Source organism: Macaca thibetana, chromosome 4 (assembly GCF_024542745.1).
Source record: "Macaca thibetana thibetana isolate TM-01 chromosome 4, ASM2454274v1, whole genome shotgun sequence".
In the NCBI taxonomy this organism is placed as follows: Eukaryota; Metazoa; Chordata; class Mammalia; order Primates; family Cercopithecidae; genus Macaca; species Macaca thibetana.
This window is the reverse complement of record NC_065581.1, coordinates 23833900-23851085: the sequence shown is the minus strand read 5'-3', so window position 1 is coordinate 23851085 and position 17186 is coordinate 23833900. Positions and strand designations below refer to the sequence as shown.

The 17186-nt window shown below is 33.8% G+C and overlaps 1 long non-coding RNA gene across 2 annotated transcripts in view; it reads left to right on the top strand.

Moving 5' to 3' along the window:
• Positions 1-17186, top strand: part of LOC126953007 (uncharacterized) — a 233489-nt gene that overhangs the window by 123270 nt on the left and 93033 nt on the right. Inside the window, exon 1 of one of the 2 annotated variants that reach the window (XR_007725102.1) lies at positions 5035-5082. The exons of the other annotated variant lie outside the window; for it this stretch is intronic. This is a non-coding gene — a long non-coding RNA (uncharacterized LOC126953007). Of the gene's footprint in view, positions 1-5034; positions 5083-17186 lie in introns of those variants that run through there. 2 annotated transcript variants of the gene reach the window in all.

Genomic DNA, 17186 nt, shown 5'->3' with positions numbered 1-17186 from the left:
AGAATCTACAAGGAACTTAAACAAATTTACAAGAAAAAAAACTAACAACCCTATCAAAAAGTAGGCAAAGGATATGAACAGACATTTCTCAAAAGACATTTATGTGGCCAACAAACATGTGAGAAAAAGGTCATCATCACTGGTCATTAGAGAAGTGCAAGTCAAAACCACAATGAGATAGCACCTCACTCCAATTAGAATGGAAATTATTGAAAAGTCAGGAAACAATAGATGCTGGTGAGGCTGTGGAGAAACAGGAATGCTTTTACACTGTTGGTGGGAGTGTAAATTAGTTCACCCATTGTGGAAGACAGTGTGGCAATTCCTCAAGGATCTAGAACCAGAAATACCATTTGACCCAGCAATCTCATTACTGGGTATATACCCAAAGGATTATAAATCATTTTACTATAAAGAGACATGAACACGTATGTTTATTACAGAACCATTTACAATAGCAAAGATTTGGAACCAATCCAAATGCCCATCAATGATAGACTGGATAAAGAAAATGTGGCACATATATACCATGGAATACTATGCAGCAATAAAAAAGAATGAGTTTATGTCCTCTCTAGGGACATGGATGAAACTGGAAGCCATCATTCTCAGCAAACTAACATAGGAACAGAAAACCAAACACCAGATGTTCTCACTCATAAGCAGGAGTTGAACAATAGGAACACATGGAAACAGGGAGAGGAACATCACATATGGGGGCCTGTCAGGGGATGCGGGCAAGGGGAGGGAGAGCATTAGGACAAATACCTGATGTATGTGGGGCTTAAAACCTAGATGACGGATTGATAGATGCAGCAAATCACCATGGCACATGTATACCTATGTAACAAACCTGCACATTCTACACATGTATCCCAAAACTTAAAAAACAAAAAAGAAAATGCAAAATCAGCCACAATTTCCACACCCAGAGATAACCAGGTAACATTTGCTATCATGTTTATAGTTCCTTCACACACACGCCAACACACATGAACATCTCTCTATAATTATGCATATTTATAATGGCATTATAAATACAGTTTTATGTTTTGCCTTTTCTCTTACTATTATATCATGTACATTAGATAGTCTAATTTTCAGGAACATAAGTTTTAATCACTAGATAATTGAACAACTGGATTTAATCATTTTTTTAAATGCCAGTAATTTAGGTAGTTTCCAGATTTATCTATTTGCTTTTTGGTTTTGTTATTTATTGCCAGCAACTTTGCTGTCAGCGACCTTAGGTGTACATTTTTAGCCACATACGATTATTTCTTTAGAATAGATTTTAGAGGTAGTTTAAATCAGAGGGCATGAAATATATTTAAGGCTCTTGGTTTATATCAACTAATATTTCTACAATTTGTATTTAGAGCATAAAAAATACTTTCTTATTTTATACTTTACAAGGTACTTTCATAGCTATTTTATTCTCACAAAAGTCTTCCAAAAAGTGTTGGAAATATTTTTATTCATGCTACAGATGAAGAGATTTAAAAAATAAAAGTCCTAAAATTGAGTCTTGTCCAAAATGGCAGAGACAAAACTGGAACCAAGTTTCTCACACTTCTATGATCAGTAGAGAGGCATTGGGGTTTTCCATAAATCTTCAGTGACTGAATTTCCACTGTAGGAAAATCTTATTTCACCTAGAACTTTAACAATGGCACTGTGGCCCTGGGTTTGCTGTCAAATAAGAGCAAAGGGAAGCAAGCCTGAATGGGACTTGAACATCTTTTTCTTTTTTTTTTTTTTTTTTAAACATCAGTGATTCTAGAAGTAACCCAGTCTGAAGAGCACTTCTTGGTAAGTTCACACACAGTATCTTTGCAACTTCTTTATAGATGTTTATCAATAAGAACGATCTTTACAGCACATTTCCATCTCTTTACTGATATTTAGAGTCTGCACTTCACTATAAAGATTTTACAAATGCAATTCTTTTAAATACTTTCTGACTATCTGGATATTAAAATTTGTTTTAGAGAACTGTTTCATAAAATACATCAACATACATGGTTCGTACTTACACTTTTATTAAAAATTGCTCTTGTGGTTACTAAAAGAACTCTCCCTGTGATTTTATCTGCCTTCTAATATTAAATAATTTCAGCTTCCTTGGCACGCTAATGAAGCAAAACTTCTCACAGGAAGACAATTACAGCAAATTTCTTTATATGTGATATAAATTTTTTCATTTTTGGTGCAGAAGAAACCTTTTTATGCTGTGAGAAAGGTTACATTAGGGATCATTGGCATGATGTTAATTTTACAGAGGCCTAAAGACATCAGGGTTGTAGGCAGCTAAATACTACATTGCCCATGTTGATTCAGAGCAAAAACAAAGAAAAAAGGAATGTTTCAGTTCATGCCTACCTCTTTAAAAACAAGTGTTTGGATGGCATGTACAGACTGCAAATGGAATGTTCTAGAATGCATGTAAATGAAGCACATTTTCTAACAATTCATCAGAAACTCTGACGGAAAAAGGACTGGGTAAGATTCATGAGCACTGGGTTCTTTTCTGACCACTAACTACCTTAGTGACCATGGGCAAGTTTTCTATTTTTATGGCCCCATTTTTCTCTTTAGTAATAAAGTGAGGATCATTTAGATAGCCCTGAAAACCCATTCCCAGTCTAAAAATCTACAGTTAAAATATAACTCTAAGTATTTGTTTAAAAAAAAAAAAAAACTAGCATAGTTGACACAACTAAAATAGCACCAAAGTATCTTCAAAAGTTCACTCTAAGACACTGTGCTGTGGGAGTGGGGGGGGGGGGGGGGTGGGGGAACAAAAACAAAAAATCTAAAAAGTTCTACTTAGGAGATATCATTGTGGGAGGCAGGAGGTAAGCCCAGCACTGTTCTAAAGGTGACAGCTTTTGGGGTCAGATAGACCTGAGATTGTTTTGTCCTGACTTGGTGGTTTTGCTGGATGTGTGACGTTGGGAAACTTAATTTTTCTAAGCTTTAGTGAAAAATAATTATAATGCATATCTCCTAATGTATTGAGGGACCGATTAAGACATACAAATTGGAAATAAAACCTAGGGACAATCCTTTCTCTTGTGTTAATAAGTATTAACTAAATAGTTTTAAATGCTTCCTTTTATTATGTAGATCAAATTTGTTTCTGTAAAATGGCTACTTTTATTTTTTTTCCAGGCAGATATGGCCATACCAATCAGAATTCTGGCAGCGGTGCTTCCTTCTGATTGCTTTCAGGACACGCTTGTGTGTTTCACATAGACAAGTATCAAGCATGTGTTGCAAGCAAGATGTCAGAGTAATTGTTATTGATGGATAGCACATATAGTTATGATTCATATAATAAGAACTATTGTCTCTGTAATATTCGAGACAAGTCCAGCAAGTCTAAGTACAATTGGCTGAATGACAACATTCAGAATTGCTTTTTCCCTTTGAAAAAATAACATAATAGTATTTTCAGAAGACAGCCATTGAGTAAACAATGTATTTGTCTGTCTTGAAAATATGAGGTTGACAACTGCAAAGGCTACCATCATAGGTGTATTAGCAGAGCATCTAAGGTTTGATAAGAATAAGCATAAATATTGTTTTACTAATTTCCTTTACACTAAAATGGCCAATGAATAAAGGTCTGAAAGATTTTTATTTTTGGAAAAAATCCTAATTTTTTTTTCCTTAGAATATACAGTTTGTACAAAGATTAGTGGCTTTGTGGACTCTTTGAGACAACTATTTAATTTTAAGAAAAACTTTTAACATCTAACTAAAATGCCATTGCTCCCATTCTTAGAATGCTCAGCTTGGCCAAGAAATCCTAAGTGAGTTCCATTTCTCATGGGACATTTGAATTTCACTTCTAAATTTCAAGTCAAAGTACAAGTATATTTATCTTGATAGTTTTATGCATTGGTATTGCCATTATCTTCTTGTTTTAATTCTAATCCAGAAATCTTCAGAGAAACTAAACTGATACTAAGAATTCAAATAATATATGCAGCAGTATGTGAAGTCCTGTATTTGAAAAGTTATAATCAATACCTCCACTGAATCTGCACTCAGCCAGAGACTTCACAGCAGTAAATTTCAGTTTTGAATCATAAATTGAAAACTTTTTTTAGGTTTCTTATTCATCATGTTGCCAGATTAAAATTTATTTACACTTTCATCTCTTACTTATATTTGTCCTCTATATAATTTTATGTTTATTTCTATAACAGGTTTTATTCATCTTTTTAAAAATTATTTTAGTATGTCCTTGATCCTTTTTTTTTTCTTAAAAAAAAAGTTTTTTTTTATTTTCTCTTCAGCATTTTGGAATGTCTATATGCTATTTCTAAAAACCTCCTTTAATCTACATTTTTTCTCATTGCCAATCAAGAATAAAAAAAAATACACTTTTGAATCTTCACTTTTAAGACAAGAAATTCAGTGTGTGTTTCTTACCCGTCTCCATTCCTACTGTTTGGTTTTATTTATAATCTGTGTTTTAAAATTCAGATTATTACTCTTAGGTTAAATAATTTCCTTATTTTTTTCTCTTTGAAAAATCATTTTTAACATTTTCATTCCATTTAGTCAAGAGATGAAAATAGTCATTTTGATGTTTAATGAGCTTTAGTGTTGGCTGTCCTTTTGTATTCTAACTTCTCCTTCTTGAATGCAGTTGTCATCTTCATTCCAAGATCAAAGTACCTATCCAGTTACAAAAGTTTCCATAGTAGAGTATTTCCTGAATCTTGAAAATATCTGCCTTTGTGTTTTTATATTCTCTAGATGTACAGTTTGTTAGTCTCAATTCTTCCTTTGATAACTTTATATTGTTCCAGCATTTGTAGACACTTTTATTTGCTTGGCTGCTTGTAGTAATTTTTTATATCCATGTAATTTCAAACATGCATCTGATTATGGAGTGAGAATTTCCAGTCTGTATAATCCCTGGTTTTATGATAAAGAAGCTTCTTATAAAAAGTCTCATGCAATATAAAAAGCCTTTTTTTTTTTTTTTTTTTTTTTTTTTTTTTTTACCTCTTTACAGATGCTTTTCTGAAGAACCATGTAGCTAGGCCTTGTGACTTACATTGGGTAGGTTACTTTCTATCTAACTTTGTTTTTGCAATCGCCAATGTTTATTAGTCTGCACTTTCAGTTATGTTATAGATTCTCTTGTCTTTAGTGCATTTGCATAAGCATTCCAGTGGGATATTGGGAGAGGCCACATTAGTGGGTAAGAGGAGGGTGTGATGTGTTAAAGCTTAAGCCTATCTGTAATGAATATGAGTGATCTGTAAAGAGAAGGTCTACCAGGATTAAACAAATAAAAATTGTTGCGTTTTCTTATCTCAAGCCATGTCATCTTTTCAGATAGGCTATTTCATGTTTATCAAAGTTTAGAATAAGTGTAGCCTAAGTGATATACTGAGCCACACAGACTTCAAAAGAATGCAATTGTAAAATTGGTTTCTCCCTCAACTCTGCATGCGCCTTGAATATCACCACACGGAGACCCTTCCTGTAGTCACCATTGCCTGAGACAAATGGCTCTCGCATCCTCCTAGACACATTATTCCATAATGGTGGGATATTTCTTGCAGGTTCTGATAATCTTTTAGGAGCCGTTAAAGAGTTAAAAACAACTCTCCTTCCAGTTGATCTCAAAATGGAGAATAATATTTTACTTTTTGTTATAATAAACTTTCAAGGCAAAACAACCATCTTTTTTTCCCCCTTAACTGGAGAATAAATAGGCAAGTATCTATACTATCATCAATGAGGGAGAAACTTCTTTAACACTAATGACAAAAAAAAAAAAAAAAAAAAAATTGGCAAAACAATTAATTTCACATAAAATTTGTGCTCTTATTTTTTGGGTTAGCCTAGACTTTTAGGATGTGGCCCTTCTGGACTCTCAGCCCAAAACTTGGAAGTTTATAAACATCTTTCCCATCTCTCCTGGCTGGCTGAGTCTAAAATCCCACTTTCTTTCTTTCTTTTTTTTTTTTTTTTTTTTTTTTTTTTTAAGAGATGGAGTCTTGCTCTGTGGCTGGCTGGGGTACAGTGGCGCTATCTGGGATCACTGCAACCTCTGCCTTCCGAATTCAAGCGATTCTCCTGCCTCAGCCTTCCAAGTAGCTGGGACTACAGGCAGCGCCACCATGCCCAGCTGATTTTTGTATGTTTAGTAGAGATGGAGTTTCACCATTTTGGCCAGGATGGTCTCGATCTCTTGACCTCGTGATCCACCCGCCTCGGCCTCCCAAAGTGCTGGGATTATAGGCGTGTGAGCCACAACGCCCGGCCTGAAATCTAACTTTCTGCAGGCACTAGGTGCCATCTTACATCTCTGCTTAGCTCTCCAAGCCCCAGGCTATTCACTGTTGGTCCTTTTAAAGTCCTGTCCCACTCATGCACAGTTTAGGTGGTGGTCGAAGACCCAAAGGGAAATCTTTTGGCCTATGTTGAAGGGTCCTTTTCTCCCATTCTTTCTCTTTAATACCTATCTTCAAATCTCAGCTGCACGGCAGCCTCTAACTCTGATCTATGCTTCTTTCACTGAAAGAGTATGTCTGTCTTTGCCCTCAGGGAGAAAGCTGGGTGAAAGAGATTTGGGAATCGTCCTTTCTTAAAGATCACAGACCCACCAAACTCCTGCAAACTATTGTTTTAAGTATATTGTCCAGTTTCTGCAGGAGGTGTTTTTGGCAGTATTTAAGATCCATATTAGTTATTTCTGAAATACATTTTTTGAACATAGACTTATAATGTTACTATAAACCTGCCAATCATTTTTTCATCATTTTCTTATATTATTTTGGTTTATTGCCTTCATGACCCACACTATCTGAAATTCTCATTTATTTCTTTCCTTTGTTCCTTTATTCATCATCTGCCTTCCTCGTTAGAATGTAAACTTTATGAGCTCCATCTCCATGAAAGCTGAGATCTTATCTGCATTGTTAAAGATGTAGTTCTAGTTGGTAAAAGAATGCCTGGCAGGTAGCAGGCATTTAAAAATTATCTGTTGACTGAATGATTGCTAATGATTTTATTTTGCCTACTAAAGTACTATCCAACATTGTACAACATTTGAGTTCCAAACTGGATAAAGAGCTAACTCCAAGATATTTCATGTACATATATTAAAACAAAGCAAGGAAACTTTTTTTTCTCTCAGTCCACATAAAGCATAGCATTTTACTGAGATTAATTTTGAAATAAAATTTATATTTTCATATTTTAAATGTTATAATTATATTTTTATATTATACAATTTATAGTATGCTTTTATTCCTTCTAACTTGAAGCTCAGAGAGCTAGTTTGTATTGCCTTTACAATGAAATATGTCTTTAACTTTTTAATAGTTTGTGTTTTATTTTTTTCCTACTCATCCCAGATTTGAAAGGACATGAAAGTAGATTTATGAGAACCACTTAGAGATTGATTGTCATGACTCTGTTTTGTGCTGTGTTTGTTATATCTCCATACTTGTGGAAAGACTGCTAAATGAAACCCTGTGTAGGCAGTTTAGCAGAAAACGGACAGCTCACTGCCAGGCCAAGGATAATAATAAATCAATGATATTAAAGTCTTCTTACATTGTTTTTCTTATGTCAGAGGGATAAGAAAATTACGGACCTTTTCCATTGAGAGAGTGCTCTTGGATCAGAATTCAGTTGGAAATTCTAACAGGGAACATGCATCTTCTGAAGTGGCAGTGGTTGATTAAGAACAAGATAGCACAGATGGGTTTGTTCTTTTTCTGGAAGAAAAAGTTCCTGAAAGTGCCTATGATGAATAGGTTATATGGAATTGTCAACAAAAGCTAGACGTAAAAATTAATGAGAACAAAACTCACTTTTGGAGTAGAAACTCATTAAACAGAGGGGGATCATGATACTGAATAGAGGACACGCTATTGGGATATCTTGTAGTAATTATAAATTGTAGATTATGGATAGAATGAAAGACTTTGGCACTGGGGACCCTAAGAGAGAGAGAAGATGGCTTAAGATCTTAAACCCCCAACTCACAACAAAAATGAAGGGAAAAATAAAGCCTATGGTAACCATAAAGGAAAAGGCAGACATGATTGAGACCTGGCCAAGGCCAGATATGAATATATATATATATATATATTTAAAACATGTGCTAAGTTAAGGCACTGGTTGGGAAGAATGAGACCCTAAAACTTATAATGGGAACACATGGGCAAACACAGATAAGAGTGAGCATTTGAACCCTTTAATCTATCTTGAATCTGTTTGCTGGTGGAAGCAGCACTTCCCATCCCTCTCCCAAACCAGCCATTCTTTATATAAAACAGTGGGGCAATTGATTTCCAAGCAAGGTGGTAGCTGTTCAAGCAGTCACCTTCATCCATCATGCTATTTCCTCTAAAATTTGAGTTTATATAGCTCTATGAGAATGGTATTAAAAGCTGTAATATTGGGCATAAAAATGTTCATACAATAGTCATTTTCTCCAGCTCCTGAAAGAACAAAAATATAAACATAAAGACAATAGTCATTGTCATTACTGGATAAAATGATGGCATTTGTTAAAAAAAAAGTTTTTTCCCCCTAAAGGAAAATTATATAATAGTGGTCATAATTTCATCTCTGACCTCAGCAAGATATCCTATGTTCTTTCAAATTCAATGCATTAATTTTAGTTTAGGATTCAACTTCCTCTGAAAGGCTGTAAATAACCTAAATCCAAGGAAACTTTCCATAAGGGGAAGAGACCAATAGTTAATTGCTGATCCTGAAAATACTGCCTAATGGTCTACAGTTTGGAAATGCCTTTGGTTTATTTTGTGGAATATTTCAAGAATACATGGTAGATACACAGAATTTCCTTATGAAATATTTACAAGGTACCTTGCATATCGTAAGTAAATAAGTAGAAGTGAATAGATTCACGAGATGATATATGATAGTAGATATCTTTTGCAAGGAACTTTCTGGTTGATTCAGTTTATTTTTGAAGCACCTAGGAATAATGTCTGTCCTTAGTTTTAACGTTAGTTGTTTTTTCAGGTTGTGCATAAGAAATAGAAATTTATCATCCAAATGTAAACAAGAAAGAATAAATAGGCGTAATACGTGTGCAGTGCCTTGAGTTGTTTTGAAAAGTCTTTGTAAAGCTTTTGTTTACTAAGTAAAGCACATGTTTACTAATTTCTATTTTTTCTTTCATTTAATGAAACATTTATTGAGCTCTTTCTATATGTTTTAGAAATAGTTAGAATAAAGCATAGGCTCAACCCTTAAGAACCTTCATACTAAGACAAGATGTGTGTATAAAATGTGTGGAAATGATGTGTCATGATATAGGTATAAAAACTTCTTATTTTTCTAAACTTTCATAAATCTTTTACCTATTGTTGAACGAGGCTACTACTCTTCAGATGAGAAGGATGTGAGTATCAAAAGAAAAGATAGATAAACTTAACTACATAAAATAAAAACATATCAAATAATAAAAAATAGGCAAAAAATAAACTGAAACTATTTATAATTAGTCAAAATAAAAGGTTTTACAGCAATAATAAAGATCTTTTTTAATAGCTAAGAAAATCATACAAACATCACTCCAAGATTAACACAAGCCATAAACAAAAATTTACTAAGTTTTAGTCTTAGTCTACATAGTTAAACTTATTAATGCATTTATGCCTGAGGTTACAATATTTTGAATTGTTGCAATCAGAACTTGGTGATGACTTTGACCAGTAGGATATAAACAACTTCCACATGCTTAGCGTTCAATAATGGAACACTAGGCATAAATAGTATACAGCAGTAGACTAACATTTTGCTTATGAAATCAAGTAATTTTTTAAATAAAATGTAGGACTCAATTCTGAGAAAGATGGGGTGAGACAATTACCCCTGGGTGAATTTGAATTCCTATAACATTTAAGAAAATATTAACATCTATCAAGAGGATAAATTTTTCTATATCCAGCAATTATACTTTTTGGCACATTCTAAGGCATTAACTGTGAATATGGTCAGATTTATACACAAACATACTTAACATAGCAGTATTTATGATAGGAAATGACCAGAGGAAACTTAAAAGTTCAAGAATAGGGGAAACGTTCATCAATTCATTGGGTTGTTAAGCAGCCATTAAGGATGCATGTGTGTGTACCTGTGTATTCCACATAGCAAGCAAAGGATAAACCATACATAGCTGCTGCAACCTTCTTTCTGTATCTGATTGTGTGGTCTTAGAATATGTTTATCATTCTCTTTCGCTGTTTTGTTTATTTTGTCCTCACCCAAAGACCCCAGCTGATTGGGATATTGGGATTCTTTATCTAGTTGGGTGACCCAGACTTCATTTCTGAAAAGTCTGAATCCTCAGGGAGTATGCCTTTTTTTGTTGGGGGTTGTTGTGGGGACTGGGGATTTGTTGAAATTTTTCGTTAGACATAGAAATGAAAAACAGAAGTACTATTTTTCAAGTACTAAGTCCTTGATATAGAAGTACTAAGGGGTACCCCATAGATGACCTTCACTTCCGTACATAGCACCCCACTCCCCAGTGTATAGCAACAACCCAGTTTCCATGATGTCAGGGTAAATCACTCCCTTCAGCAGCACAAACCACTGCTTTCTGTTGTATGTGCAGTGTAGTGTAGGTTCGGTTGTATGTGCAACCCAAATGAACAGGTAGCAGCCCCGACTCTCAATCTGATGAAATTATTGCTGTCCCCTAGAGAATGCACTGCTGTGTTGAGAGAACAGACATTCAAATCAGAGTTCAAAATTTGAGGAAGAAGAACACACTCTGTGGATGGTTTATTACATGTAATGGTGGGAGGAGTCACTCTTGCTTCCATCTCTTGATTGCTAGACCCATAAATTTCAGCAATGGTAGAGACATCACTCTTCTCTTAATGGTAGTGTTTGAAGAATAAGCCTATCTAGTTAGAGTGTGTGAGCACCTCTCTGCTCACAACACATGTGCCACCTTAAGCACCACCTATGGTCATCAATGTGCTGAATGATTTGAAAAGTTTTGATAGGAAAATCTTTGAACATATAGCTAAAGAGAAAGCCTTCATTTTTATCAAAGGTGATTTTCCTACTGCTTCTCAATTGAGAGTCATAACCTTTACCTTCATTTAGGTCAAACCCATGTCAGAACCCAGCAGATACCACATCTCTCATTAAGAAAATATTGAAAAAAAGTTCCAGTAATTTTTCTCTACCTGTCTCAAAAGTAACTTGTATCTGTTCTAAATTGACCTTTCCTCCATCCTCTCTTCCAAATATCCAATACTCTTATATCCTAACATGTGAACTACCATTCAGAAGTATTGGCATTTGGCCTAATATCAACAGACTAGATAACCTTTGTGTCATAGGTTAGCTCCAGGTCTAAAAGAAACATATTTTCCTATCAACTTCTTCTCCATATATATATACACACACACGAATACATATATACATACCCATACATACACACACACACACACACACACACACACACACACACACTACATGTAAGAAAAAAATCCTGCCTTCATTTCTACTCTACAGTAGAATTTCCTGATCTGGTATCTCAGTTTTTCTCTTGTGGTTGAACTCTGTTCTTAACCTAGTTCTGACATATTCTAGCAATTTCCAGGCATTCATCCAAGTTATTGGATCCAGTGCTTCATTTCTCTCCAGCTGGAATACTTCCGTGAATCAACAGGTCTCTCAAAACCTGATCATAACCTGCTTAACTTCCAGCAGTGACCATAACTTAGAATTTGTTAGTGTCATCTTCATTGGCTGGGATCAGTGTTGGCCATAACTGCACTTCAGCTCAACTCATCAATGAAACACTTTATGCTGAAAATGTTTCTTCTAAAATTGGTCTTGCTCCACTAAGCCTCAGGTTTATTCCCCAGGGAAAACAAAACATAATTAACCAGAAATGTTTACCTAATGTACGACTTGGTCTTCACCCATCTTTATCAAATTGTCTATCTTGTCTCAAAGATCTTAGCTTCTGTCATAATGTCTTCCCAAGTCTTAATTTCTAGCTTTTAAAAGATCTCAACAATTTTAGGTTCTCTTTTGCCCAAATATGCCATCTGACTTCACATAATGTCTTTTTGCAACGCAACCTATGAAATTATATTTTCTGGCTGATTCGTGAATCAGTTTTCCATCATTTTTAAGATATAATGTGGAGCTGCTAAAACTAATTATCTGTTAGGTGATGTCTCACTTCCTACTTTAAAGTTGTGAAAAGATTAGCATGTTTAAATTAAGCCAGATATACTCATGGAGGATTAATTATTTGGATTGCCAACAAGAAGTCATATTATTAATGTAATAAACAAAGAAAATTGCTTCTGTGAGAAAAATAATGAAAGATACTTTGCTAAAACACTGATATAGTAGAGGCAAATGATAACAGCATTCATAGATGTTATCATGATACAAATTTTAGGGTTGGTCTCAATTATTATCCCATTATCCAGCTATTATTTTTGATAATTCTGGAAGGAGCTCATTCAGATATCGCTGATACATGTTAATGATGTCAGAAGATGAAGTCTGCATTGAGACTGCTCCAGACATGTGTCGTCACCTTCATTAGAATATTGAACAGGCTGTCAGTTATAATGGCCCATGAGGTGAGGTGCTTGTAACCTTTCCAACGGCTTAAATATTCATCATGAATTCATCCTTGTGGTCCTATTCAGAAATATGAAAAGATGTAAGATGCAACAGAACCAACCTCTCTCAAGAAAATGTGTGACAATCTGACAGCATGAAAACAAATATGTCAGCAGCATAGGTGAGAATAAAGGTAAAAAAGAGCACCCTATGTTGGAGAAAAAGAGATTGGGGTCACCTTGCTCTTAAGCACACATAGAAATAAACAGGGCCTCCTTCTAGTTCAAATTCACTTTTTCATTTGAAATATAATTGTTTTCCTTACTAATTTTTTGTTACAGAAATTTTAGGAAAATATAAAGAAAAAATTAAAATCACCTCTATTGCCACAGTTTTGAGAGCATTTTCTTTCATTTTGTAATATTATGAATAATTTTAAGTAATTATATAAGCCATATTTTTCCTGAACTTTTATTTAATATTAAATTATGAATACTTTATAAAAATCATTTGAAAACATCATTAACAATGATTGCATACTATTTTAACAAATTAATGCATGATTCTCTGATTATTGAATACTTATTTTTCCACACTCTTATGAATTCTGCTCCGAGTTTTTTTATATAAATCTGTCTACAGTCAGGTTATTTCCTTAAGATAGATACCCAGAAGTACAATTATTGTATGTTAAAATTGTATGCCTCTTGATAAATGAGTCACTGGGTCAAGATGCAGAGGCAACCCATGAATTTGAATGTGGTACTTGGAGCTGTATTTTGACCAGAAATATTCACTAATTATGGGAGAAGTTGAGAACCAGAGGGGTTGAACAGAGCTTCCACAGCCTTGCGGTGATGGGGAAAGATAAGAGGAAAAACAACCTGAGCAATATAGCAGGGAAATAGTATCTAAAATATATTTGAATGAGAAACATATAAACATTTTAGAACTGAAAGTAAAATATTGTAAATTGAAGGTACAATGGATGATAACAGCATATTAGACGAAGCTGAAGGTATTGTTCATGCAAAGATAGCTAAGTTTAAGAAAATAGTCAATATGCGATAATAGAGACAGATGAATGAAAAATACAGAAGAGAACATAAAACTAATTGGCTCAAGGCATTTAAGATCTCTATCCAAACATCAACTGACCACTAGGATAATCAGGAAAATGCTTTAGTGGCTGTACATAACAATGAATGCAGACTTTATAAAATCAGTATAGACAAGTCACTAAGGAAACAAACACCACAGCTACCACTGTCAATAAACTACCACCAAAAAAACTGAGTAGAAAAGGATTCTAATTCCCAGTTTCCATGTTAAATTACTTAAATGTACAGTTTTCAACAGCAAAAATGAGATGTGCAAAGAAAAAAGTATGGCTGATAAAAAGTGGGGAAAAGCAGTCAACATACTTTCCCCGACGAAGTTCAGACATTGGAGTTACTAGATAGACTTTAAATCATTCATTATAAATATGTTCAGAGAACAAAAGTAAACCATATCTAAATAAATAAATTATAAGAAGAATGTCTCAACAAATAGAAAATATCAAAGAAATATGAAAGATAACCTAATACAAATTATGTATTGTAAAGCACAATAACTGAAATAAAATTCACAAGAAAGGCTCAACAGCAAATCTGAACTGGCAGAAGAATGCATCAGTGAACTTGAAGGCCTATCAATTGCAGTTACCTAGTTTGAGAAGTAAAAGAAAAAGGAATTAAGAAAAATGAACAGAGCTTCAAGGTTGGTGAGAGCCCATCAAATGTATCAACATGTGTTATGATGTGACTTTTAAGGAAGAGGAGAGTGGGAAAAATTAAAAAAATTAATCTGTGCACTCGAAAAGCTCAGTGAACTCTAAGATAAACACAAAAAGATTCATACTTTAGCTCATCATAGGCAAACTGTCAAAGTCAAAGGCAAAGAGAGTATCCAAAAGAATCCAAATGAGGATCCCTTTATTTACAAGGGATCGTCAATAAGATTAACAGCAAATCATGGAATCCAGAAGTCTATGGATCACATATTTAAATTATTGAAGGGAAAAGCCTACCAGACCAAAATTCCATACTTAACAAAATATCCCTTACAAGACAAAGGAGAGATTAAGAGATTGCCAGGTAAACAACAATTGAGAAAATTTGTTGCTAGCAACTCACCCTACAAGAAATACTAAAAATAATTTTCTAGGCTAAAATGAAACAATGTTAGACAGTAATTTAAGTGCACATGTAGAAATAGACTGCCGATAAAGTTAATTACAAAGGCAAATATGAAAGGTATTTTTGCTTACAGTTTTTTGTTCTTAAAAGACAAGTGCATAGAGCAATAATTAGGTGTAATTTGTATGACAATGGTAGCACTAAGTAACAGGAAAGGAATTCAGCTATATTGGTGCAAAGGTTTTGGATACTAAGAAATTAGGTTGGTATTAATTCAAGATAGATTATTTAAAATGCTAATTGAAATTGCCAAGGAAACCACTAAAAAATAACTTAATGGACATAGAAAAAGAAACAATAAGATAATTAAAATGATAGAAAATAGCATTTTAACAAAACAGCTGACAGTAATGGAGGTAGGAATAGGCAAAAGCACATGAGATATATGTTAAAAATGGCAAAATGATAGACAAATCCACTTTATATACTTATCTGACACAGTATTAAAAGTTAAAGCCATGGAAAGTAGGCAAAAGCATTCAGTTTGGAAAGGAAAATGCAAAACTGTATTGTATATTCAGATTATGTAAATTTGTATATAGAAAATCCTAAAAAGTCCACAAAAATGTCTATTAGAACTAATAAGCAAGTTCAACAAGGGTGTAGGATACAAGATGACTATACAATAATCAATTATATTTCTATACACTAACAATAAATATCTGAAAATTAAGGACACAATTAAATTTATAACATAAAAACAAAAATTTAGCAATAATTTTACCAGACAGGTGCAAGACTTGTACACTGAAAACTACAACACATAATTAAAAGAAATTAAAGAATTAAGTGGAAAGATAGCCATGCTTATTGATTGGAAAACTTAACAGTGTTAAGAGGGCCATAATTCCCATATCGACCTGCAGATTGAACACATCCCTATCAAAGTTCCAGGTGTTTTAAAAAATTTGTTTTTTTTTTTTTAAATTGACAAGCTGACATGAGCAGTTACATGAAAACACAAAGGCCTATAATAGCCAAGACAATCTTGAAAAAAAAAATCAGAGGATTCATGCTCCTCAATTTCAAAACTTACTACAAATTTACAGTAATCAAAATAGTGTGGTATTGGCATGATAATAGACATATAAATCAATGAAATATCATTGAGAGTCCAAAAAACATATGCTTACCGTTATGGTCAGTTTGATTTACAAGGGTTCTAAGACAATTCACTGGGTAAAAACATGGTTTTTCAACAAACAATGTTGGTTTAACTAGAGAGACACATACAATAGAATGATTTTGGACCCATGTCTCAGACCAGATACTGAGGTTAACTGAAAACAGATCATAGATCTAATTAAAATACTAAAACGATAAAATTCTTATAAATAATAGGTGGAAATAAATACGATCTTTCAGTTGGCATAAGTTTCTTTGATATGATACCAAAGCATAAGCAGCAAAAGAAAAAGTAGATAAATTGAATTTGATGAAGATTAAGGACTTTTTGTTTCAAAGGGCACCTACCATCTAGAAAGTTCAAAAGGCCGGGCGCAGTGGCTCACACCTGTAACCTCATTTACTTGGGAGGCTAAGGTAGGAGAATCCCTTGAACCCAGGAGGCCAAGGTTGCAATGAGCCTGGATTGCACCACTGCACTCCAGCCTGTTAGAGCAAGACTCAATCTCAAAGAAGAAAAAAAAAGTGAAAAAGACTACCCACAAAATAGGTGAAAATATTTACAGATCATATATCTGATGAGGGACTATATCCAGAATACACCAAATATTCTTTCAACAATAAAGACAAGTAATCCCATTTAAAAATGAACAAGGGATTTGAATAGACATTTCTCCAAAGATTATAGTAAAATGGACAATAAGTATATGAAAACATATTCAACATCATTCGTCACTATAGGAATGCAAATCAAAACCACAGTGAGCTACATCTTCACATTCCCTAAGATAGCTTAAATAAAAAAAGACAAACACAAGTGAGGATGTGGAGAAATTTGGCCTTCATACATTGGTGGTGGGATTGCAAAATTGTGTAACTACTTTGGAAAACAGTTTGGTAATACCTCAAAAATTTAACAGAGTTATATAACTCAGTAATTCCCTTTTGGGGGGATATACTCAAGAGAATTGAAAGGATATGTCTACATAAAATTTGATCATACATGTTCATAACAGCATTATTTGTAATAGAAAGTGATAACCCAATGTTTACCAACTAAAGAATGGTTAAAAAATATGAAATATTATTTGCTGTGAACAGGAATAAATTAAATATGGAGAGATTCAATTACATAAAACCTTGAATCTTGAAAACGTTATGCGAAGTGAAAGAAGCCAGGCACAAAAGGCCTCA